This window comes from Pseudophryne corroboree, chromosome 5 (genome assembly GCF_028390025.1).
Source record: "Pseudophryne corroboree isolate aPseCor3 chromosome 5, aPseCor3.hap2, whole genome shotgun sequence".
In the NCBI taxonomy this organism is placed as follows: Eukaryota; Metazoa; Chordata; class Amphibia; order Anura; family Myobatrachidae; genus Pseudophryne; species Pseudophryne corroboree.
This window is the reverse complement of record NC_086448.1, coordinates 202,033,659-202,059,441: the sequence shown is the minus strand read 5'-3', so window position 1 is coordinate 202,059,441 and position 25,783 is coordinate 202,033,659. Positions and strand designations below refer to the sequence as shown.

Below are 25,783 nucleotides of genomic sequence, written 5' to 3'. Positions count from 1 at the left end.
CATAAATAGTAATTTCTATTTGGAAACTATCGCAACAGTATAAAATATTCTTCACTTTATAATTTCAGAGGTACATCTATAAGTATGTCACAGATAATAACGTGACTCTGAATGCTAAATTTAGATGATAAAGCACAACGGAATCTGCTGTGCTATATAAGAAACTGTTAATATATAAATAAATAAATAATAATTCCTCCCAAAATAGTGATATCTTATGCTCCCAAAAAAACACAATCTCCCTGATGCCCAGCCAGAAAGAGGTATGGTGGATATAACACTGTGTGACATAAGATGAGATGTATGAAACCTTCAAGAAAGATAAACAGGGGCGGATTAAGAAAGGAGGGGGGCTGTGTGCAGGTTCCGTGCAGGCCCCTTCCTCTCTGTCAGTGGCCCCAGTGCTATCTTTATGCCAGAGTCTACTTCCAGAGGGGTAAGTGTAATTATATGGGTGTATGGTGTGCGGAACGAGCCCCCTGGATCCGAGGGCCCGTGTGCATCGCATACCTCGCATTATAGAGAGGCCTATGGAGATAAACTTGCTACTAGCCAATGTTTAGTGCAGTCTATAAAATTACATAAGCTGTATTCATGTACGTATACATATATATATATATATATATATATATATAAACAAATCTAGAAAACCACAGCACTCGCCACCCCAGAAGCGGGGTGCAGTGTCTGCACTCACCACTTATAGGGTGGGGTGCATGCAGCCCATGGCCACCTACCCAAATACATACAAACAGAAAGTTCAGCACTCACCATAGCAAGCTCACTTATCCTCACAACATCAATAACTAAATGATGGGGGTTTAGTTAGTGAATTGGCCAATGCACGTGAATTGGCCAATGCACAGAAGCCTGCAAACCACTCGAGTGGTTTGCAGGCTTCCGTGCATTGGCCAATTCACTAACTAAACCCCCATCATTTATTTATTGATTTTGTGAGGATAAGTGAGCTTGCTATGGTGAGTGCTGAACTTTCTGTTTGTGTATATATATATATATATATATATATACATACACACACACACACACAGTACTGTGCAAAAGTTTTAGGCAGGTGTAGAAAAAATACTGCAAAATCAGAATGCATTCAAAAATAGAAGTGATAATAGTTTATTTTTATCAATAAACAAAATTAATGAACAGCAGAGAAATCTAAATCAAATCAATATTTCGTATGACCACCTTTGCTTCTAGGAACATTTGCACACAGTTTTTGAAGGAACTCGGAAGGGAGGTTGTTCCAGACTTCTTGGAGAACTAACCTCAGATCTTCTGTGGATGTAGGCTTGCCCAAATCCTTCTGCCTCTTCATGTAATTCCAGACACTCGATAGATGGCTAATTCCCACTGGTTTCTGCCAGGTCAGAGCTGTTGGCACTGCTGGACATATTCCAATTTTGAAGGGATGTAAACATGATGTGTCTTTCATCTGATGTTCTAAGTTTCCTTGGACAACCACTGCATCTACAGTCTTTGACACTGCCCATTTCTTTGCGCTTCAATGCAGAGAAATACAGGCAAGTACTTATCCATCATGCAGTACCATCAGGAAGGCGTCTGATTGGCTCCAAATTTATTCTGCAGAAGGACAACCCCAAACATAGAGCCAGTGTTCTTGAGAACTATCTTCAGTGTAAAGAAGAACAAGTAGTCCTGGATGTTAAAATATGGGCCCCACAGAGTCCTGATCTCAACATCATCGATTACGTGAAAAGACAGAAGGATTTGATCAAGCCTACATCCACAGAAGATCTGTGTTTAGTACTTGGAACAACCTCCCTGCCGAGTTCCTTCAAAACTGTGCGCAAGTGTACCTAAAAGAATTGGTCACACCAAATATTGATTTGTTTTAATTTAGATTTCTCTAACGTCCTAGTGGATGCTGGGGACTCCGTCAGGACCATGGGGATTAGCGGCTCCGCAGGAGACAGGGCACAAAAATAAAGCTTTAGGATCAGGTGGTGTGCACTGGCTCCTCCCCCTATGACCCTCCTCCAAGCCTCAGTTAGGTTTTTGTGCCCGTCCGAGCAGGGTGCAATCTAGGTGGCTCTCCTAAAGAGCTGCTTAGAAAAAGTTTTTAGGTTTTTTATTTTCAGTGAGTCCTGCTGGCAACAGGCTCACTGCATCGAGGGACTTAGGGGAGAGAAGTGAACTCACCTGCGTGCAGGATGGATTGGCTTCTTAGGCTACTGGACACCATTAGCTCCAGAGGGAGTCGGAACACAGGTCTCACCCTGGGGTTCGTCCCGGAGCCGCGCCGCCGACCCCCCTTGCAGATGCCGAAGATGGAAGAGGTCCAGAAGCAGGCGGCAGAAGACTCTTCAGTCTTCCTGAGGTAGCGCACAGCACTGCAGCTGTGCGCCATTGTTGTCAGCACACTTCACACAGCGGTCACGGAGGGTGCAGGGCGTTGGGGGGGCGCCCTGGGCAGCAATATATAATACCTTTTTATGGCTAAAAATACATCACATATAGCCCTTTGAGGCTATATGGATGTATTTAACCCCTGCCAGATCTCACAGATTCCGGAGAAGAGCCCGCCGAAATAGGGGGCGGGGCTTATTCTCCTCAGCACACAGCGCCATTTTCCTGCTCAGCTCCGCTGTGAGGAAGGCTCCCAGGACTCTCCCCTGCACTGCACTACAGAAACAGGGTAAAACAGAGAGGGGGGGCACTTTTTTTGGCGATATTAATATATTTAAGCTGCTATAAGGATACAACACTTATATAGGGTTGTTCCCATATATATTATAGCGCTTGGGTGTGTGCTGGCAAACTCTCCCTCTGTCTCCCCAAAGGGCTAGTGGGGTCCTGTCTTCAATAGAGCATTCCCTGTGTGTCTGCTGTGTGTCAGTACGTGTGTGTCGACATGTATGAGGACGATGTTGGTGTGGAGGCGGAGCAATTGCCGGTAATGGTGATGTCACCCCCTAGGGAGTCGACACCGGAATGGATGGCTTTGTTTATGGAATTACGTGATAATGTCAGCACATTACAAAAATCAGTTGACGACATGAGACGGCCGTCAAACCAGTTGGTACCTGCCCAGGCGTCTCAGACACCGTCAGGGGCTGTAAAACGCCCTTTACCTCAGTCGGTCGATACAGACCCAGACACGGACACTGAATCTAGTGTCGACGGTGAAGAAACAAACGTATTTTCCAGTAGGGCCACACGTTATATGATCACGGCAATGAAGGAGACTTTGCATATCTCTGATACTACAAGTAGCACAAAAAGGGGTATTATGTGGGGGGTGAAAAAACTACCTGTAGTTTTTCCTGAATCAGAGGAATTGAATGATGTATGTGATGAAGCGTGGGTTAACCCAGATAGAAAAGGGCTAATTTCTAAAAAGTTATTGGCATTATACCCTTTCCCGCCAGAGGTTAGGGCGCGCTGGGAAACACCCCCTAAGGTGGATAAGGCGCTCACACGCTTATCAAAACAAGTGGCGTTACCGTCTCCTGATACGGCCGCCCTCAAGGATCCAGCTGATAGGAGGCTGGAGACTACTCTAAAAAGTATATACACACATACTGGTGTTATACTGCGACCAGCCATCGCCTCAGCCTGGATGTGCAGTGCTGGAGTGGTCTGGTCGGATTCCCTAACTGAAAATATTGATACCCTGGATAGGGACAGTATTTTACAGACTTTAGAGCAATTAAAGGATGCTTTTCTTTATATGCGAGATGCTCAGAGGGATATTTGCACTCTGGCATTGAGAGTAAGTGCGATGTCCATATCTGCCAGAAGAAGTTTATGGACACGACAGTGGTCAGGTGATGCGGATTCCAAACGGCATATGGAAGTATTGCCGTATAAAGGGGAGGAATTATTTGGCGTCGGTCTATCGGATTTGGTGGCCACGGCAACTGCCGGGAAATCCACCTTTTTACCTCAGACCCCCTCCCAACAGAAAAAGACACCGTCTTTTCAACCGCAGTCCTTTCGGTCCTATAAGAACAAGCGGGCAAAAGGACAGTCATATCTGCCCCGAGGCAGAGGAAAGGGTAAGAGAGGGCAGCAAGCAGCCCCTTCCCAGGAACAGAAGCCCTCCGCGGGTTCTGCAAAGCCGTCAGCATGACGCTGGGGCTTTACAAGCGGACTCAGGAGCGGTGGGGGGTCGACTCAAGAATTTCAGCGCGCAGTGGGCTTGCTCACAGGTGGACCCCTGGATCCTGCAGGTAGTATCTCAGGGTTACAGGTTGGAATTCGAGAAGTCTCCCCCTCGCCGGTTCCTAAAGTCTGCTTTGCCAACGTCTCCCTCAGACAGGGCGACGGTATTGGAAGCCATTCACAAGCTGTTTTCTCAGCAGGTGATAGTCAAGGTACCCCTCCTACAACAGGGAAAGGGGTATTACTCCACGCTATTTGTGGTACCGAAGCCGGACGGCTCGGTAAGACCTATTCTAAATCTGAAATCTTTGAACCTGTACATACAAAAATTCAAGTTCAAGATGGAATCACTCAGAGCAGTGATAGCGAATCTGGAAGAAGGGGACTTTATGGTGTCCCTGGACATAAAAGATGCTTACCTACATGTCCCAATTTGCCCTTCACATCAAGGGTACCTCAGGTTCGTGGTGCAAAACTGTCATTATCAGTTTCAGACGCTGCCGTTTGGATTGTCCACGGCACCTCGGGTCTTTACCAAGGTAATGGCCGAAATGATGATTCTTCTGCGAAGAAGAGGCGTATTAATTATCCCTTACTTGGACGATCTCCTGATAAGGGCAAGGTCCAGAGAACAGCTGGAGGACGGAGTAGCACTAACCCAAGTAGTGCTGCAACAACACGGGTGGATTCTGAATTTCCCAAAATCTCAGTTGACCCCGACAACACGTCTGCTGTTCCTGGGAATGATTCTGGACACGGTTCAGAAAAAGGTGTTTCTTCCGGAGGAGAAAGCCAAGGAGTTATCCGAACTTGTCAGGAACCTCCTAAAACCAGGAAAAGTGTCTGTGCATCAATGCACAAGAGTCCTGGGAAAGATGGTGGCTTCTTACGAAGCAATCCCATTCGGCAGATTCCACGCACGAACTTTTCAGTGGGATCTGCTGGACAAATGGTCCGGATCGCATCTGCAGATGCATCAGCGGATAACCTTATCGCCACGGACAAGGGTGTCTCTTCTGTGGTGGTTGCAGAGTGCTCATCTGTTAGAAGGCCGCAGATTCGGCATACAGGACTGGGTCCTGGTGACCACGGATGCCAGTCTGAGAGGCTGGGGAGCGGTCACACAGGGAAGAAACTTCCAGGGAGTATGGTCAAGCCTGGAGATGTCTCTTCACATAAATATACTGGAGCTAAGAGCGATTTACAATGCTCTAAGCCTAGCAAAACCCCTGCTTCAGGGTCAGCCGGTGTTGATCCAGTCAGACAACATCACGGCAGTCGCCCACGTAAACAGACAGGGCGGCACAAGAAGCAGGAGAGCAATGGCAGAAGCTGCAAGGATTCTTCGCTGGGCGGAAGATCATGTGATAGCACTGTCAGCAGTGTTCATTCCGGGAGTGGACAACTGGGAAGCAGACTTCCTCAGCAGACACGATCTACACCCGGGAGAGTGGGGACTTCATCCAGAAGTCTTCCACATGATTGTGAACCGTTGGGAAAAACCAAAGGTGGATATGATGGCGTCTCGCCTCAACAAAAAACTGGACAGGTATTGCGCCAGGTCAAGAGACCCTCAGGCAATAGCTGTGGACGCTCTGGTAACACCGTGGGTGTTCCAGTCAGTGTATGTGTTTCCTCCTCTGCCTCTCATACCCAAAGTACTGAGAATCATACGGCAAAGGGGAGTAAGAACGATACTCGTGGCTCCGGATTGGCCAAGAAGAACTTGGTACCCGGAACTTCAGGAGATGCTCACGGAAAATCCGTGGCCTCTACCTCTAAGACGGGACCTGATTCAGCAGGGACCGTGTCTATTTCAAGACTTACCGCGGCTGCGTTTGACGGCGTGGAGGTTGAACGCCGAATTCTAAGGGAAAAAGGCATTCCAGAAGAGGTCATTCCTACACTGGTTAAAGCCAGGAAGGAGGTGACTGCACAACATTATCACCGCATTTGGAGAAAATATGTTGCGTGGTGCGAGGCCAGGAAGGCCCCCACGGAGGAATTTCAATTGGGTCGATTCCTACATTTCCTGCAAACAGGATTGTCTATGGGCCTCAAGTTGGGTTCCATTAAGGTTCAAATTTCGGCCCTGTCGATTTTCTTCCAGAAAGAATTGGCTTCAGTTCCTGAAGTCCAGACTTTTGTAAAAGGAGTACTACATATACAGCCCCCGGTTGTGCCCCCAGTGGCTCCGTGGGACCTTAATGTAGTTTTGGATTTTCTCAAATCCCATTGGTTTGAGCCACTCAAATCGGCGGATTTGAAATATCTTACATGGAAAGTAACCATGCTACTGGCCCTGGCTTCAGCCAGGAGAGTGTCAGAATTGGCGGCTTTATCGTATAAAAGCCCATATCTGATTTTCCATTCGGACAGGGCAGAACTGCGGACGCGTCCTCATTTTCTGCCTAAGGTGGTGTCAGCGTTTCACCTGAACCAGCCTATTGTGGTGCCTGCGGCTACTAGCGATTTGGAGGATTCCAAGTTGCTGGACGTTGTCAGGGCATTGAAAATATATATTTCAAGGACGGCTGGAGTCAGAAAATCTGACTCGCTGTTTATACTGTATGCACCCAACAAGCTGGGTGCTCCTGCTTCTAAGCAGACGATTGCTCGTTGGATTTGTAGCACAATTCAACTTGCACATTCTGTGGGAGGCCTGCCACAGCCTAAATCTGTCAAGGCCCATTCCACAAGGAAGGTGGGCTCATCCTGGGCGGCTGCCCGAGGGGTCTCGGCATTACAACTCTGCCGAGCAGCTACGTGGTCGGGGGAGAACACGTTTGTAAAATTCTACAAATTTGATACCCTGGCTAAAGAGGACCTGGAGTTCTCTCATTCGGTGCTGCAGAGTCATCCGCACTCTCCCGCCCGTTTAGGAGCTTTGGTATAATCCCCATGGTCCTGACGGAGTCCCCAGCATCCACTAGGACGTTAGAGAAAATAAGATTTTACTTACCGATAAATCTATTTCTCGTAGTCCGTAGTGGATGCTGGGCGCCCATCCCAAGTGCGGATTGTCTGCAATACTTGTACATAGTTATTGTTACAAAAAAATCGGGTTGTTCTTGTTGTGAGCCGTCTGTTCAGAGGCTCCTACGTTGTCATACTGTTAACTGGGTTCAGATCACAAGTTGTACGGTGTGATTGGTGTGGCTGGTATGGGTCTTACCCGGGATTCAAAATCCTTCCTTATTGTGTACGCTCGTCCGGGCACAGTATCCTAACTGAGGCTTGGAGGAGGGTCATAGGGGGAGGAGCCAGTGCACACCACCTGATCCTAAAGCTTTATTTTTGTGCCCTGTCTCCTGCGGAGCCGCTAATCCCCATGGTCCTGACGGAGTCCCCAGCATCCACTACGGACTACGAGAAATAGATTTATCGGTAAGTAAAATCTTATTTTCTCAAACTATTAACACTTACATTTTTGAAAGGATCCTTACTTTGCAGCATTTTTTCCACACCTGCCTACAACTTTTGTACAGTACTGTAATATATTTATATCACATTTTAAATATTTAACTTCAACAATTATAGACTTATAAATCCTGGCTAAATAAAATAGATAGTAAGTATTGAATCCAGTAATCAAATATCTGTTAATGTGGAAATTTAGCATTAATATATATATTAATGACCGGATACAGAAGCCGGACGAGTGCTACTGGCCGCGGTGGCTGGGATGTATAAAATTGGTAAGTTTGTGAACTTGTGTTTTTTGTGACTTGATAAAAGCGCTACCATGTGCTGAAATGTTGCTAATTAAGCTGAGTCTGAGTATATTGTTCATATGATTCCGGAGTGCCGCCATTGGAACTGTGGATGTATTGTGGAGGGCACCCGGTGCAGTAATGTATGTCTCACTTGTATTTTTGTTTTTGAGCCGCTCTGTCTAGTTGAGTAGGAAAAATGTCAGCAGACATTACACTCTACGGGTTGGGGTCGGGTAATCAGCGGTCACCATACAGACGCCGGGATCCTGGCCGCCAGAGTGCCGGCAGGGGGGCGAGCGCAACAAAGACCCTTCTGGACTCACTGTGCTCGCCACAGGTTCTATTCCCACTCTATGGGTGACGTGGACACCGACGAGTGGGAATAGGCCTGGGCCCCATGTCAGCATTCTGGCAGTCGGGATCCCGGCATTGGTATGCTGACCGTCAGGATCCCGACTACACCTCCCTAATATGACATACCACTAGATGCATTCACACTGTCATTCTAATACATTTTCATTAGTAATCTTAATATTGTTTAACATATGCAGCATAAAAACAGAGTTTGCAAACTGCATCCAGCAACTCACACAAAGTAAAATTGTACTAGGAATTAGCCAGTATTAAAAGTAGTGTTAAAGGTTGTTTTGCAAAGAAGCAAAAGAAAGACTGTTTGATATGTCTCTCTGGGGCACACTTTATTTAAATTAACTAGATGACAAAGTTATGAAACCGTGGAATGTATATGAAGCATTAAAACGTAACGTTTAATTTATTCTACAGACAAAAAAAATATACTCAAGTATTATAAGGAAAAAATTAGTTAGTTAATTAACCATATGAGAAAAAACATTGCTGTATAAAACAGCGAAATAGGTTAAAACAAGTATTAAATAGCATATATAGAAGACGATATAATGATATGTCACTCGCCTATTAAAAGTGGGTGACAGAAAGTTTGTCTGTAAACCCGCTGGATTTTAGGCGAGTATTACTGTTAGACATTTGTCCAATGCGAAAATAAAAATTCTTGTTATCTCTATGAATTTATGATTAGATATACACATGTATATTTCATATAAGAGATACAAGAAAAAAACGGCTTTTATATTACCGGACTCCTTTTTGAGTGGTCAGCTATACTGCGTATTCTGCAATGTTAGCTTGCAAATGAGTTTTGCTGGTCAATGAAAGGCATGTACCTTAATGGGACTACAGTACCCAGTATTCCCAGAGGGTCACCCTTTCTGGTACTGACCGGGCCCAGTGCTGCTTGGCTTCCAAGATCAGACGAGATCGGGCAGATCCAGCATGGTCACCGAGGTCTCTCTCAGTTAATGGAATCTAGCACGGAATGATTGTCTTTTTCACATACTTCAAACCCTCACGTGTGCAGTCAGCTTTGGATAACTAGCCAACCGGTTATAAAGACATTTAATTCAAACATACCTTGGATAACTAGTCAGCAATCTCTATAGAGATACTCCATAGATCAAAACACACCCTTTTTTTAAACAGCATCAGTCTGTTTTTTCATTCTGAGTTTCAGCCTCAAGAACGAACTCAATACAAAACGCAGGACTGAAGACTTAGACAGTATCTTCCCCACAGAGGTGGCCCCCAATGACTCATAACGAACCTGGGAGGAGGATCTCATTAAGCTAAAATATACGCTACAGAGATCTGTGCATGGTTATCTATGGGAAAGGGTGTGTTTAGTGTAAAAACTGAAAATAAAATTGCGTGGGGTCCCCCCTCCTAAGCACAACCAGCCTCGGGCTCTTTGAGCCGGTCCTGGTTGACAACATTTTTTGGGGGAAATGACAGGGGTTCCCCCATATTTCATCAACCAGCACCGGGCTCTGCGCCTGGTCCTGGTTCAAAAAAATATGCGGGACAAAAAGCGTAGGGATCCCCTGTATTTCTTAAACCAGCACCGGGCTCCACTAGCCAGGTACATAATTCCACAGCCGGGGGACACTTTTATTGTGGTCCTGGCGGCCCTGGCATTACATACCCAACTAGTCACCCCTGGCCGGGGTACCCTGGAGAAGTGGGAAACCCTTAAATCAAGGGGTCCCCCCCCTCCAGCCACCCAAGGGCCAGGGGTGAAGCCCGAGGCTGTCCCCCCCATCCAAGGGCGGCGGATGGGGTGCTGGAGCCTTGTGTAAAAAATGAGAATATTGTTTTTAGTAGCAGTACTATAAGTCGCAGCAAGCCTCCCCCGCAAGCTGGTACTTCGAGAATCACAAGTACCAGCATGCGGTGGAAAACCGGGCCTGCTGGTACCTGTAGTACTACTACTAAAAAAATACCCAACAAAAAACAGGACACACACACCGTGACAGTATAAGTTTATTACATACATGCACACCTCCAAACATACATACTTACCTATGTTCACACGAGGCTCGGTCCTCTTCTCCATGTAGAATCCTCGGGGTACCTGTGAAAAAAATTATACTCACATAATCCAGTGTTGCTTGTCTTCTTTGTATAATCCACGTACTTGGCAAAACAAAAAAACGGAAACCCGACCACGCACTGAAAGGGGTCCCATGTTTACACATGGGACCCCTTTCCCCGACTGCCAGGACCCCCCGACTTCTGTCAAAGAGGGTCCCTTCAGCCAATCAGGGAGCACCATGTCGTGGCACTTTCCTGATTGGCTGTGTGCTCCTGTAGTGTCTGTGAGGCTGCACACGGCAGAGAGACAATGTAGCGCCTATGCGCTCCATTGTTTCCAATGGTGGGAACTTTGCGGTCAGCGGTGAGGTTACTTTCGGTCAACCGCTGACCGCAAAGTTCCCACCCAATTTTTTTTCTGATTTTTTAACACTTTAAACACCTTCTTAAGGTACACAATGAAGCCTTGCACGGATCTCACAGATCCGTCCGGGATTCCTTGTGTTTTGTCAGGCAGTGTTTTACTCATCACTCCCGTAAAACACTGCCTGACATTACGAATCACATCGACATCGGAAAATACGAATTTGGAAAAATCGGCAGCTTAGTGAATGATCGTATCAGAATTCAAAAAGTTGCAGTAAAATGCACCCGATACCATTCGAGTTCAAACACCCTTAAAAACGGCAAATACACGAATCTTTGTAAATATACCCCCTTGTCAGGATCTGACAAATATTTCAGAAATCTTCAATATCTGGGACTGCCTCAGAAAATCAGGAACATTTTAACAACTGTGTATAAACTTTCAGATAAATCAGTTTGTGTATTCGAAATGTAACTATTACTACACATAGATCAGTGATAATGAACTTATCGTGATCAGTATATAGTAACTTGTAGAAACGACTGTCATTCTTAATCGCTAAGCTTTCTGTATGGCATTTATGTAAACCTACTGGGAAATAGTAATTTACTTTGTTATATATTATACTCCCAGAAGTAATTGCTTTCCATTAAACCTTATGAGTTTAGCAGTTGAACTCCCTATGTTAGGAATCCCCAGGCTCAAAGAGAAAAATATTAATGTAGAGAACTAGCTTCTGGAGCATTTACATTCAGACTGGCGCAAATAACCAGTCTGATTGGGTGGGTCAGAAGGCTCCATGACAGGAAAAGTTGGAGAAGCAGAATAATCTCTCTAACTACCTAATACAATCTGAGGTCAGCTGGAGTTTAGGCAAAGGAATAACTGTGTGGAGTTAATGGCAGGTTTGGTCTTTCGTTTTGGTATTGTTTTCCCATTTGTTTCACATAGAACGCTGTGGGAATTGGGCTGACATATCTAAGTTTACATGTTGCTCAGAAACTGGATATTTCCAGCTAAATCCAGACTCATATGTATAACATCAGTTATTTTCTAGTTCAGGTAAAGGTGAGGCTTAACCCACAAAAACCATTAACTGGGCCCTCATTACATTCATCTAGTATGCAGCATACATAGTTATGAACTCCTGTGTCTGGTGACGCATGTACCTGTTCGACTACTTACCAAGGGTAATTAGAGATACCTAAGATGGTAAAAGAATAGCCTTTGTATAGGTCACAGTACAATTTAAGTAAAGCAGTGTCTTCCTGTATACTGCGCATTTCACCTCAAATTAAAGGAATTGTTGATGTGCTGTGATAATACGTTTGAGATGTGAGTCCTTACACACTGTAATAGTCTTGAACATAAAGACTTTCGTATGGCAAGGTCTGGCTAGTGGTCACTGATTGACCAAGTAACCAATACAATCTCATTAGCGCTAAACAGGTAGAAGGTTTGGTATTTTTCAATAAACTTTGGAATTCAGTGTTCTCTCCAGATAATTTTGCCGGCCTGGTGGCATCAAGTAGCAGCCAGGTGGGGGCCTTCATGTAAAAAAGGGGCGTGGCCTCACAGGGAAGGGGTGTAACCACACAATAGTACCGTTTCAAACTATGCCCTCACAGTATGGCCCCTTATTGCACATTATGCCCACACAGTATGGCTCTTTATTTCACATTATGCCCACACAGTATGGCCCCTTACTGCACATTATGCCCACACATTGTGCTCACACAGTGTGGCACTTTACTGCACATTATGACCACACAGTATAGCCCCTTATTGATCATTATGCCCACACAGTATGGCCCCTTATTGCATATTATGCACACATAGTATGACTCCTTATTGCACATTATGCACACACAGTATGGCCTCTTATACACTTACACACAGTAGTACCAGTTATATCCATTATGCCACACAGTAGGGCCACCCTTACCTATCTGTACTAGTGTACTAGGCCTAAAACCAAGCCACTCAACAGGGGCCCAGGCTATTGCCTGCCTACCTTAGGGCACAAAAAGCAACCGGGGGCTAATGCCCAGAGTCACTTTTATTTGTTGCACAGGTCCTCTATCCACCTAACATGCCCCACAGGCCTGAGACCTAATGCCCCACAACTGGTGGTCTAGGGAGGGGGGTATGTTACCAATGGTCAAGGCTACATGTATGTTGGGAGAGGCTGCAGTGGGGAGCTTTGATCATCTCTTTGCTTCCCACCAGCTGCAGCACTCTCTGGTCCTCATCTTCTTTCTTCTGCCACTGGCCCTTCCTGGCCAGCGTCACTGTCTTCTTGCCTCTTCAGTGGTGGCTGTAGCTCTTCAGGAGATGTCAGCTCCCGATCGCCGCCACCGAACTGAAGGCTCTGCTTGTTGGCATCTGACATCAGACACCACACTCATCATTAATATCAGGACTTACACACACTCATTGCTGGGTGCAGTGGATTCTTCAAAAACATCTCTATCTACGTGACCAAATGAGCAAAGATGAATGTGCACCATGCATCAGCACAGCAACCACCCAGTTGTGCCCCAAAAATGCCTATTTCACACAGAGATTAATGAAAGGATCAATCCATCCGCACTTTCAATCTCCACCCATGTGCATAAGCATGACGTGGCACTTGCACAGTCAGTGGCGTATATGCGCAGTTTGCCTTCACCCCTCAATGTTTAGTACTGCAAAGCAGTGGGATACTGAGTGGGTGTGGACATGCAATCTTGGTACTTCATTATACTTTCCTGGCAGGCCTGTGGCGGATACTTTGTACCTTCCACCAACCACATCTTGGCATTCCAGACCAAAGGTCTATTTGTAGGTGACTTATGACGAAATTGGTCCTAGTTTTTGGGTGTCGGTGGTAAGGAAATCACAATAAATTGTAAGCTCCACTGGGGCTAAGAATTGTTTTGCTTTAATAAGAATTCTATAAATGTACAGTTCTGTAGGCTATGCTGAATAGGAAAAACATGATCATTATAAGAACAGTATAAGACAGCAGTTTAGAAACAGTTTTAAAGCATACACAGGATAGGTGATGTGACTGTTTACCAGTACTATTTGTAATACACAGTACAGTAGTTGTGCCTTTATTTCTATATAACACTGAAAAGATGCTTTTGTAAATGTTCATAGGTGTTCCCATCACTGTTCTCCTATTATTACAAAATAATTATGGCATACCTTTTTACTGCTGTACATGTGGCTTGTTGGCCATGGCTATATTTAGATCAATTGGTTAAAGAGTTTATACAGATCTTAATAAATGTAGGGGTATATGCAATTGCGGTCGAATTCCGGCTGGAATTCGACCGTTTTTGGATTCGACACAATTCGACAGACGAATCCCGGCCGCCGGGACCCTAATTCGACATATTCAATAAAAAACGGATTCGACAGTCCCGCTGTCGAAAAACGGACCAATTGACGAATAGTGTGCGTCCTGGATTCGACTTCATGGACGGGACAAAAGTGTTCAATAATCTTGAAAAAAAATGCACAGGGCTCTGCGTCCGGTCCTGGTGCCAAAAATACGGGGGACAAAACACGTAGGGGTCCCCCGTATTTTTCACTCCAGCTCCGGGCTCCACTAGTCAGAGAGATAATGCCACAGCCGGGGGACACTATTATATAGGTCCCTGCTGCCATGGCATTAAATCACTAACTAGTAACCCCTGACCAGGGTACCCTGGAGGAGTGGGGACCCCTTAAATCAAGGGGTCCCCCCCCTCCAGCCACCCAAGGGTCAGGGGTGAAGCCCGAGGCTGTCCCCCCCATCCAAGGGCGGCGGATGGGGGGGGCCGATAGCCTTGTGTAAAAAAAAAAGAATATTGTTTTTTGTAGCAGAACTACAAGTCCCAGCAAACCTCCCCCGCAAGCTGGTACTTGGAGAACCACAAGTACCAGCATGCGGGGGGGAAACGGGCCCGCTGGTACCTGTAGTTCTACTACAAAAAAATACCCAAATAAAAACAGTGCACACACACCGTGAAAGTATAACTTTATTACATACATGCACACCAACATACACACATACTTACCTATGTTGACACGAAGTGTCAGTCCCCTACTCCACGTAGAATCCACGGGGTACCTGTAAATAAAATTATACTCACAACAATCCAGTGTAGATCGGTCCTCTTCTTGTTTGTAATCCACGTACTTGGCAAAATAAAAAAACGGAAAACACGGACCGCGCACTGAAAGGACATGGGACCCCTTTCCCCGACTGCCGGGACCCCCCGTGACTGCTGTCAAAGAGGGTCCCTTCAGCCAATCAGGGAGCGCCACGTTGTGGCACTCTCCTGATTGGCTGTGCTTGTCTGAGCTGTCAAGCGGCGCACTCGAGATACACTGTAGCTCATAGGCGCTCCATTGTATCCAATGGTGGGAACTTTGCGGTCAGCGGTTATGTGGGGTCACCCTCGCGGTCAACCGCTGACCACAAAGTTCCCGCCATTGGATACAATGGAGCGCCTATGCGCTACAGTGTATCTTGAGTGCGCCGCCTGACAGCTCAGACGCGCACAGCCAATCAGGAGCGTGCCACGGCGTGGCGCTCCCTGTTTGGCTGAAGGGACCCTCTTTGACAGCAGTCACGGGGGGTCCCGGCAGTCGGGGAAAGGGGTCCCATATGTAAACATGGGACCCCTTTCAGTGCGTGGTCCGTGGTCTCCGTTTTTTTATTTTGCCAAGTACGTGGATTACAAACAAGAAGAGGACCGATCTACACTGGATTGTTGTGAGTATAATTTTATTTACAGGTACCCCGTGGATTCTACGTGGAGAAGGGGACCGACACTTCGTGTCAACATAGGTAAGTATGTGTGTATGTTGGTGTGCATGTATGTAATAAAGTTATACTGTCACGGTGTGTGTGTACTGTTTTTATTTGGGTATTTTTTTGTAGTAGAACTACAGGTACCAGCGGGCCCGTTTCCCCCCCCCCCCCGCATGCTGGTACTTGTGGTTCTCCAAGTACCAGCTTGCGGGGGAGGTTTGCTGGGACTTGTAGTTCTGCTACAAAAAACAATATTCTTTTTTTTTTACACAAGGCTATCGGCCCCCCCATCTGCCGCCCTTGGATGGGGGGGGGCAGCCTCGGGCTTCACCCCTGGCCCTTGGGTGGCTGGAGGGGCCCTTGGGTGGCTGGAGCCCGGTGCTGGTGTGAAAAATACGTTGGACCCCTACGTGTTTTGTCCCCCGTATTTTTGGCACCAGGACAAGGCGCAGAGCCCGGTGCTGGTTGTTAAAATACTGGGGGATCCCCTGTCATTTCCCCCCCCGTATTTTTACAACCAGGACCGGCTCAAAGAGCCCGAGGCTGGTTATGCTTAGGAGGGGGGACCCCACGCATTTTTTTTCTGAAATTTTAACCCATTTCCACTGAAAAACATGCACTGATCTCTCCATATTATTTTAGTCAGTAAAAAAATAATAATATTCTTTTCAAAAATCTATTAAATAATACTTGTGACTCATAAATAGACAAACCAAGTATATAATCCCTTCTAATATAAATAGATATGCTATTAGCAATCAAAAAAAAACCCAAAACCCCATGTTTTTAAAAAATTTTATTAGATCACGACAGCAAAATGAGGCGGAATGAAATTGACGAAATGACTGGCGAAAAACACTGTTGTCGAATAGACATTCTTCAATTGAATATACTTTTGTCGAAAAGCCGCATTTTTACCATTGCAGCAGAGGCGGAACTACCGGCAGTGCAAGCAGTGCGTTGCACTGGGGCCCGCCTCTGTTCAGGGGCCCAAGCATGTAATGAGTCAAACTGACTCATTACATGCCGCTGTGCGCTGCAGGCAACCGCTGCCCGCAGCGCACAGCCGCCCGGAGAGAGAGGAGAGGAGCGGCGCGCACTTCAGCGGTACGGGGTAAGGTGGAGGACGGAGGTGAAGGAGGGAGCCGCAGCAGCGCTTTGTTACTGGTGGAGGCGCTGCTGCTGCTGCTCCTCTGCTTCACTATAGGCTGTCTCTGAGAACAGCCTATAGTGAAGCAGAGGGGCAGCAGCAGCAGCGCCTCCACCAATAACACAGCGCTGCTGCGGCTCCCTTCTCCACCTCCCTCCTCCTTCTTCTCTACTGCCCGGGAAGCTGCACAAGGAGCCTGAGCCAACAGAGAGGGTAAGTATAATCTTTCTTTCTTTCTTTCTTTCTTTCTTTCTTTCTTTCTTTCTTTCTTTCTTTCTTTCTTTCTTTCTTTCTGTCTGTCTGTCTGTCTCTTTCTTTTTTTATTTGTTGGGACTGCCTGCCGCAATGTGTAAAAAGGGGGAATCAGCCTGCCGCAATGTGTAAAAAGGGGGGACTGCCTGTCGCTATGTATAAAAATGGGGAATCTGCCTGCCGCAATGTGTAAAAAGGGGGAATCTGCCTGCCGCAATGTAAAAATGGGGAATCTGCCTGCCGCAATGTGTAAAAAGGGGGAATCAGCCTGCCGCAATGTGTAAAAATGGGGAATCTGCCTGCCGCTATGTATAACAATGGGGAATCTGCCTGCCGCTATGTGTAAAAAGGTAGAATCTGCCTGCCGTAATGTGTAAAAAGGGCACGCTGTCTGCCGTTATGTGTAAAAAGTGTATGCTGTCTGCCGTAATGTGTAAAATGGGGATGCTGTCTGCCGTTATGTGTAAAAAGTGTATGCTGTCTGCCGTAATGTGTAAAATGGGGACGCTGTCTGCCGTAATGTGTAAAATGGGGACGCTGTCTGCCGTAATGTGTAAAAAGTGCACGCTGTCTGCCGCTATGTGTAACGAGGGCACGCTGTCTGCCGCTATGTGTAACGAGGGCACGCTGTCTGCCATTATGTGTAAAAAGTGTATGCTGTCTGCTGTAATGTGTAAAAAGGGGATGCTGTCTGCCGCTATGTGTAACGAGGGCATGCTGTCTGCCATTATGTGTAAAAAGTGTATGCTGTCTGCCGTAATGTGTAAAATGGGGACGCTGTCTGCCGTAATGTGTAAAAAGTGCACGCTGTCTGCCGCTATGTGTAACGAGGGCACGCTGTCTGCCGTTATGTGTAAAAAGTGCACGCTGTCTGCCGTTATGTGTAAAAAGGGGAATCTGTTCGCTGTAAGGTGTAAAAGAGTCTCTACCTGGTGTAGTGGTGCTACTGTGCGGCGTAATTTGAAGAATGGAGACTACTGTGCACCGTTTTATGAATTGGTATTATTTTGTGGACACACCCCTTCCCCACGAAGCCACGCCACTATGTATTTTTGCGCGCGCCTACGGCGCGCACTGCCCATGGGGTGGACTTGGATGGGATGGGGGGCCCAAAGCATTTTGTCGCACCTGGGCCCACCGCTTGCTTGTTCCGCCACTGCATTGCAGACATGTCGAATTGCAAAAAGTCGAATCTGAAACAGTAGGTTTTTTGTCGAAAAGTACTGTATTGCATTGTCGAATCCAATTCGACAGGTTTTTTTTGTTGAAAATGCCCCGTTTTCTCTGACGTCCTAGTGGATGCTGGGACTCCGTCAGGACCATGGGGATTAGCGGCTCCGCAGGAGACAGGGCACAAAAATAAAAGCTTTAGGACTAGGTGGTGTGCACTGGCTCCTCCCCCTATGACCCTCCTCCATGCCTCAGTTAGGTTTTTGTGCCCGTCCAAGCAGGGTGCAATCTAGGTGGCTCTCCTAAAGAGCTGCTTAGAAAAAGTTATTAGGTTTTTTATTTTCAGTGAGTCCTGCTGGCAACAGGCTCACTGCAACGAGGGACTTAGGGGAGAAGAAGTGAACTCACCTGCGTGGAGGATGGATTGGCTTCTTAGGCTACTGGACACCATTAGCTCCAGAGGGATCGAACACAGGCCCAGCCATGGAGTCCGGTCCCGGAGCCGCGCCGCCGACCCCCTTGCAGATGCCGAAAAGTGAAGAGGTCCAGAAACCGGCGGCAGAAGACTTTTCAGTCTTCATGAGGTAGCGCACAGCACTGCAGCTGTGCGCCATTGTTGTCAGCACACTTCACACCAGCGGTCACTGAGGGTGCAGGGCGCTGGGGGGGGGGCGCCCTGGGCAGCAATGATAATACCTTGTTCTGGCTAAAAATACATCACATATAGCCCCTGGGGCTATATGGATGTATTTAACCCCTGCCAGGTCTCACAAACACCGGGAGAAGAGCCCGCCGAAATAGGGGGCGGGGCCTATCTCCTCAGCACACAGCGCCATTTTCCTGCACAGCTCCGCTGCGAGGAAGGCTCCCAGGACTCTCCCCTGCACTGCACTACAGAAACAGGGTAAAAAAACAGAGAGGGGGGGCACTTTTTTGGCGATATTGATATATTAAGCTGCTATAAAGGAAACAACACTTCTGTAGGGTTGTTCCTATATATTTATAGCGCTTGGGTGTGTGCTGGCAAACTCTCCCTCTGTCTCCCCAAAGGGCTAGTGGGGTCCTGTCTTCGATAAGAGCATTCCCTGTGTGTCTGCTGTGTGTCGGTACGTGTGTGTCGACATGTATGAGGACGATGTTGGTGTGGAGGCGGAGCAATTGCCGGTAATGGTGATGTCACCCCCTAGGGAGTCGACACCGGAATGGATGGCTTTGTTTATGGAATTACGTGATAATGTCAGCACGTTACAAAAATCAGTTGACGACATGAGACGGCCGGCAAACCAGTTAGTACCTGTCCAGGCGTCTCAGACACCGTCAGGGGCTGTAAAACGCTCTTTACCTCAGTCGGTCGACACAGACCCAGACACGGACACCGAATCTAGTGTCGACGGTGAAGAAACAAACGTATTTTCCAGTAGGGCCACACGTTATATGATCACGGCAATGAAGGAGGCTTTGCATATCTCTGATACTGCAAGTACCACAAAAAGGGGTATTATGTGGGGTCTGAAAAAACTACCTGTAGTTTTTCCTGAATCAGAGGAATTGAATGAAGTGTGTGATGAAGCGTGGGTTAACCCCGATAGAAAACTGCTAATTTCAAAGAAGTTATTGGCATTATATCCTTTTCCCGCCAGAGGTTAGGGCGCGCTGGGAAACACCCCCTAGGGTGGATAAGGCACTCACACGCTTATCAAAACAAGTGGCGTTACCGTCTCCTGAAACGGCCGCCCTCAAGGATCCAGCTGATAGGAGGCTGGAAACTACCCTGAAAAGTATATACACTCATACTGGTGTTATACTGCGACCAGCCATCGCCTCAGCATGGATGTGCAGTGCTGGGGTGGTTTGGTCGGATTCCCTGACTGAAAATATTGATACCCTGGATAGGGACAGTATTTTATTGACTATAGAGCAATTAAAGGATGCTTTTCTTTATATGCGAGATGCTCAGAGGGATATTTGCACTCTGGCATCGAGAGTAAGTGCGATGTCCATATCTGCCAGAAGAAGTTTATGGACGCGACAGTGGTCAGGTGATGCGGATTCCAAACGGCATATGGAAGTATTGCCGTATAAAGGGGAGGAATTATTTGGGGTCGGTCTATCGGATTTGGTGGCCACGGCAACAGCCGGGAAATCCACCTTTTTACCTCAGGTCCCCTCCCAACAGAAAAAGACACCGTCTTTTCAGCCGCAGTCCTTTCGTTCCTATAAGAACAAGCGGGCAAAAGGACAGTCATATCTGCCCCGAGGCAAAGGAAAGGGTAAGAGAGTGCACCAAGCAGCTCCCTCCCAGGAGCAGAAGCCCTCCCCGGCTTCTGCAAAGCCCTCAGCATGACGTTGGGGCTTTACAAGCGGACTCAGGGGCGGTGGGGGGTCGACTCAAGAATTTCAGCGCACAGTGGGCTCACTCACAGGTGGACCCCTGGATCCTGCAGGTAGTATCTCAGGGTTACAGGTTGGAATTCGAGAAGTCTCCCCCTCGCCGGTTCCTAAAGTCTGCTCTGCCAACGTCTCCCTCAGACAGGGCGACGGTATTGGAAGCCATTCACAAGCTGTATTCTCAGCAGGTGATAGTCAAGGTACCCCTCCTACAACAGGGAAAGGGGTATTATTCCACACTATTTGTGGTACCGAAGCCGGACGGCTCGGTAAGACCTATTCTAAATCTGAAATCTTTGAACCTGTACATACAAAAATTCAAGTTCAAGATGGAGTCACTCAGAGCAGTGATAGCGAATCTGGAAGAAGGGGACTTTATGGTGTCCCTGGACATCAAGGATGCTTACCTGCATGTCCCAATTTGCCCTTCACATCAAGGGTACCTCAGGTTCGTGGTGCAAAACTGTCATTATCAGTTTCAGACGCTGCCGTTTGGATTGTCCACGGCACCTCGGGTCTTTACCAAGGTAATGGCCGAAATGATGTTTCTTCTGCGAAGAAAAGGCGTATTAATTATCCCTTACTTGGACGATCTCCTGATAAGGGCAAGGTCCAGAGAACAGCTGGAGGACGTAGTAGCACTAACCCAAGTAGTGCTGCAACAGCACGGGTGGATTCTGAATTTTCCAAAATCTCAATTGACCCCGACGACACGTCTGCTGTTCCTGGGAATGATTCTGGACACGGTTCAGAAAAAGGTGTTTCTTCCGGAGGAGAAAGCCAGGGAGTTATCCGAACTTGTCAGGAACCTCCTAAAACCAGGAAAAGTGTCTGTGCATCAATGCACAAGAGTCCTGGGAAAAATGGTGGCTTCTTACGAAGCGATTCCATTCGGCAGATTCCACGCACGAACTTTTCAGTGGGATCTGCTGGACAAATGGTCCGGATCGCATCTGCAGATGCATCAGCGGATAACTTTGTCTCCACGGACAAGGGTGTCTCTTCTGTGGTGGTTGCAGAGTGCTCATCTGTTAGAGGGCCGCAGATTCGGCATACAGGACTGGGTCCTGGTGACCACGGATGCCAGTCTGAGAGGCTGGGGAGCGGTCACACAGGGAAGAAACTTCCAGGGAGTGTGGTCAAGCCTGGAGATGTCTCTTCACATAAATATACTGGAGCTAAGAGCGATTTACAATGCTCTAAGCCTGGCAAAACCCCTGCTTCAGGGTCAGCCGGTGTTGATCCAGTCGGACAACATCACGGCAGTCGTCCACGTAAACAGACAGGGCGGCACAAGAAGCAGGAGGGCAATGGCAGAAGCTGCAAGGATTCTTCGCTGGGCGGAAGATCATGTGATAGCACTGTCAGCAGTGTTCATTCCGGGAGTGGACAACTGGAAAGCGGACTTCCTCAGCAGACACGATCTACACCCGGGAGAGTGGGGACTTCATCCAGAAGTCTTCCACATGATTGTGAACCGTTGGGAAAAACCAAAGGTGGATATGATGGCGTCCCGCCTCAACAAAAAACTGGACAGGTATTGCGCCAGGTCAAGAGACCCTCAGGCAATAGCTGTGGACGCTCTGGTAACACCGTGGGTGTTCCAGTCAGTGTATGTGTTTCCTCCTCTGCCTCTCATACCAAAAGTACTGAGAATTATACGGCAAAGGGGAGTAAGAACGATACTCGTGGCTCCGGATTGGCCAAGAAGAACTTGGTACCCGGAACTTCAGGAGATGCTCACGGAAGATCCGTGGCCTCTACCTCTAAGACGGGACCTGCTTCAGCAGGGACCGTGTCTATTCCAAGACTTACCGCGGCTGCGTTTGACGGCATGGCGGTTGAACGCCGAATTCTAAGGGAAAAAGGCATTCCGGAAGAGGTCATCCCTACCCTGGTAAAAGCCAGGAAGGAGGTGACTGCACAACATTATCACCGCATTTGGAGAAAATATGTTGCGTGGTGTGAGGCCAGGAAGGCCCCGACGGAGGAATTTCAACTGGGTCGATTCCTACATTTCCTGCAAACAGGATTGTCTATGGGCCTCAAATTAGGGTCCATTAAGGTTCAAATTTCGGCCCTGTCGATTTTCTTCCAGAAAGAATTGGCTTCAGTTCCTGAAGTCCAGACTTTTGTAAAAGGAGTACTACATATACAGCCCCCGGTTGTGCCCCCAGTGGCTCCGTGGGATCTTAATGTAGTTTTGGATTTTCTCAAATCCCATTGGTTTGAGCCACTCAAATCGGTGGATTTGAAATATCTTACATGGAAAGTAACCATGCTACTGGCCCTGGCTTCAGCCAGGAGAGTGTCAGAATTGGCGGCTTTATCGTATAAAAGCCCATATCTGATTTTCCATTCGGACAGGGCAGAACTGCGGACGCGTCCTCAGTTTCTGCCTAAGGTGGTTTCAGCGTTTCACCTGAACCAGCCTATTGTGGTGCCTGCGGCTACTAGCGATTTGGAGGATTCCAAGTTGCTGGACGTTGTCAGGGCATTGAAAATATATATTTCAAGGACGGCTGGAGTCAGAAAATCTGACTCGCTGTTTATACTGTATGCACCCAACAAGCTGGGTGCTCCTGCTTCTAAGCAGATGATTGCTCGTTGGATTTGTAGCACAATTCAACTTGCACATTCTGTGGCAGGCCTGCCACAGCCTAAATCTATCAAGGCCCATTCCACAAGGAAGGTGGGCTCATCTTGGGCGGCTGCCCGAGGGGTCTCGGCATTACAACTCTGCCGAGCAGCTACGTGGTCGGGGGAGAACACGTTTGTAAAATTCTACAAATTTGATACCCTGGCTAAAGAGGACCTGGAGTTCTCTCATTCGGTGCTGCAGAGTCATCCGCACTCTCCCGCCCGTTTGGGAGCTTTGGTATAATCTAGAGATGAGCGCCTGAAATTTTTCGGGTTTTGTGTTTTGGTTTTGGGTTCGGTTCCGCGGCCGTGTTTTGGGTTCGAACGCGTTTTGGCAAAACCTCACCGAATTTTTTTTGTCGGATTCGGGTGTGTTTTGGATTCGGGTGTTTTTTTCAAAAAACATTAAAAAACAGCTTAAATCATAGAATTTGGGGGTCATTTTGATCCCAAAGTATTATTAACCTCAAAAACCATAATTTACACTCATTTTCAGTCTATTCTGAATACCTCACACCTCACAATATTATTTTTAGTCCTAAAATTTGCACCGAGGTCGCTGTGTGAGTAAGATAAGCGACCCTAGTGGCCGACACAAACACCGGGCCCATCTAGGAGTGGCACTGCAGTGTCACGCAGGATGTCCCTTCCAAAAAACCCTCCCCAAACAGCACATGACGCAAAGAAAAAAAGAGGCGCAATGAGGTAGCTGTGTGAGTAAGATTAGCGACCCTAGTGGCCGACACAAACACCGGGCCCATCTAGGAGTGGCACTGCAGTGTCACGCAGGATGGCCCTTCCAAAAAACCCTCCCCAAACAGCACATGACGCAAAGAAAAAAAGAGGCGCAATGAGGTAGCTGTGTGAGTAAGATTAGCGACCCTAGTGGCCGACACAAACACCGGGCCCATCTAGGAGTGGCACTGCAGTGTCACGCAGGATGTCCCTTCCAAAAAACCCTCCCCAAACAGCACATGACGCAAAGAAAAAAAGAGGCGCAATGAGGTAGCTGTGTGAGTAAGATTAGCGACCCTAGTGGCCGACACAAACACCGGGCCCATCTAGGAGTGGCACTGCAGTGTCACGCAGGATGTCCCTTCCAAAAAACCCTCCCCAAACAGCACATGACGCAAAGAAAAAAAGAGGCGCAATGAGGTAGCTGACTGTGTGAGTAAGATTAGCGACCCTAGTGGCCGACACAAACACCGGGCCCATTTAGGAGTGGCACTGCAGTGTCACGCAGGATGTCCCTTCCAAAAAACCCTCCCCAATCAGCACATGATGCAAAGAAAAAGAAAAGAAAAAAGAGGTGCAAGATGGAATTGTCCTTGGGCCCTCCCACCCACCCTTATGTTGTATAAACAAAACAGGACATGCACACTTTAACCAACCCATCATTTCAGTGACAGGGTCTGCCACACGACTGTGACTGATATGACGGGTTGGTTTGGACCCCCCCCAAAAAAGAAGCAATTAATCTCTCCTTGCACAAACTGGCTCTACAGAGGCAAGATGTCCACCTCATCATCACCCTCCGATATATCACCGTGTACATCCCCCTCCTCACAGATTATCTTCACGTCCAGTGTTGGGAAGGTCAGGCATCGCAACCGACACAATTGGACTCTCCTTGTGGATTTGGGATTTCGAAGAATGCACAGTTCTTTGCTGTGCTGCTTTTGCCAGCTTGAGTCTTTTCATTTTTCTAGCGAGAGGCTGAGTGCTTCCATCCTCATGTGAAGCTGAACCACTAGCCATGAACATAGGCCAGGGCCTCAGCCGTTCCTTGCCACTCCGTGTCGTAAATGGCATATTGGCAAGTTTACGCTTCTCCTCCGACAATTTTATTTTAGGTTTTGGAGTCCTTTTTTTTCTGATATTTGGTGTTTTGGATTTGACATGCTCTGTACTATGACATTGGGCATCGGCCTTGGCAGACGACGTTGCTGGCATTTCATCGTCTCGGCCATGACTAGTGGCAGCAGCTTCAGCACGAGGTGGAAGTGGATCTTGATCTTTCCCTAATTTTGGAACCTCAACATTTTTGTTCTCCATATTTTAATAGGCACAACTAAAAGGCACCTCAGGTAAACAATGGAGATGGATACTAGTATACAATTATGGACTGCCTGCCGAGTGCAGACACAGAGGTAGCCACAGCCGTGAACTACCGTACTGTACTGTGTCTGCTGCTAATATAGACTGGTTGATAAAGAGATGTCTATGTAACTATGTATGTATAAAGAAGAAAGAAAAAAAAACCACGGTTAGGTGGTATACAATTATGGACGGACTGCCTGCCGAGTGCAGACACAGAGGTAGCCACAGCCGTGAACTACCGTACTGTACTGTGTCTGCTGCTAATAATATAGACTGGTTGATAAAGAGATGTCGTAGTAGTATGTATGTATAAAGAAGAAAGAAAAAAAAACCACGGTTAGGTGGTATACAATTATGGACGGACTGCCTGCCGAGTGCAGACACAGAGGTAGCCACAGCCGTGAACTACCGTACTGTACTGTGTCTGCTGCTAATATAGACTGGTTGATAAAGAGATGTCTATGTAACTATGTATGTATAAAGAAGAAAGAAAAAAAAACCACGGTTAGGTGGTATACAATTATGGACGGACTGCCTGCCGAGTGCAGACACAGAGGTAGCCACAGCCGTGAACTACCGTACTGTACTGTGTCTGCTGCTAATATAGACTGGTTGATAAAGAGATGTCGTAGTAGTATGTATGTATAAAGAAGAAAAAAAAACCA

At 47.3% G+C, this 25,783-nt stretch overlaps 1 protein-coding gene and 1 pseudogene across 4 annotated transcripts in view; one reads left to right on the top strand and one right to left on the bottom strand.

The window, feature by feature from the left end:
• The window catches only part of ODAD2 (outer dynein arm docking complex subunit 2), a 367,969-nt gene that overhangs the window by 179,446 nt on the left and 162,740 nt on the right, over positions 1-25,783 (top strand). The gene's annotated exons all lie outside the window — the stretch shown is intronic.
• Positions 9,066-9,182, bottom strand: LOC134930449 (5S ribosomal RNA; annotated as a pseudogene).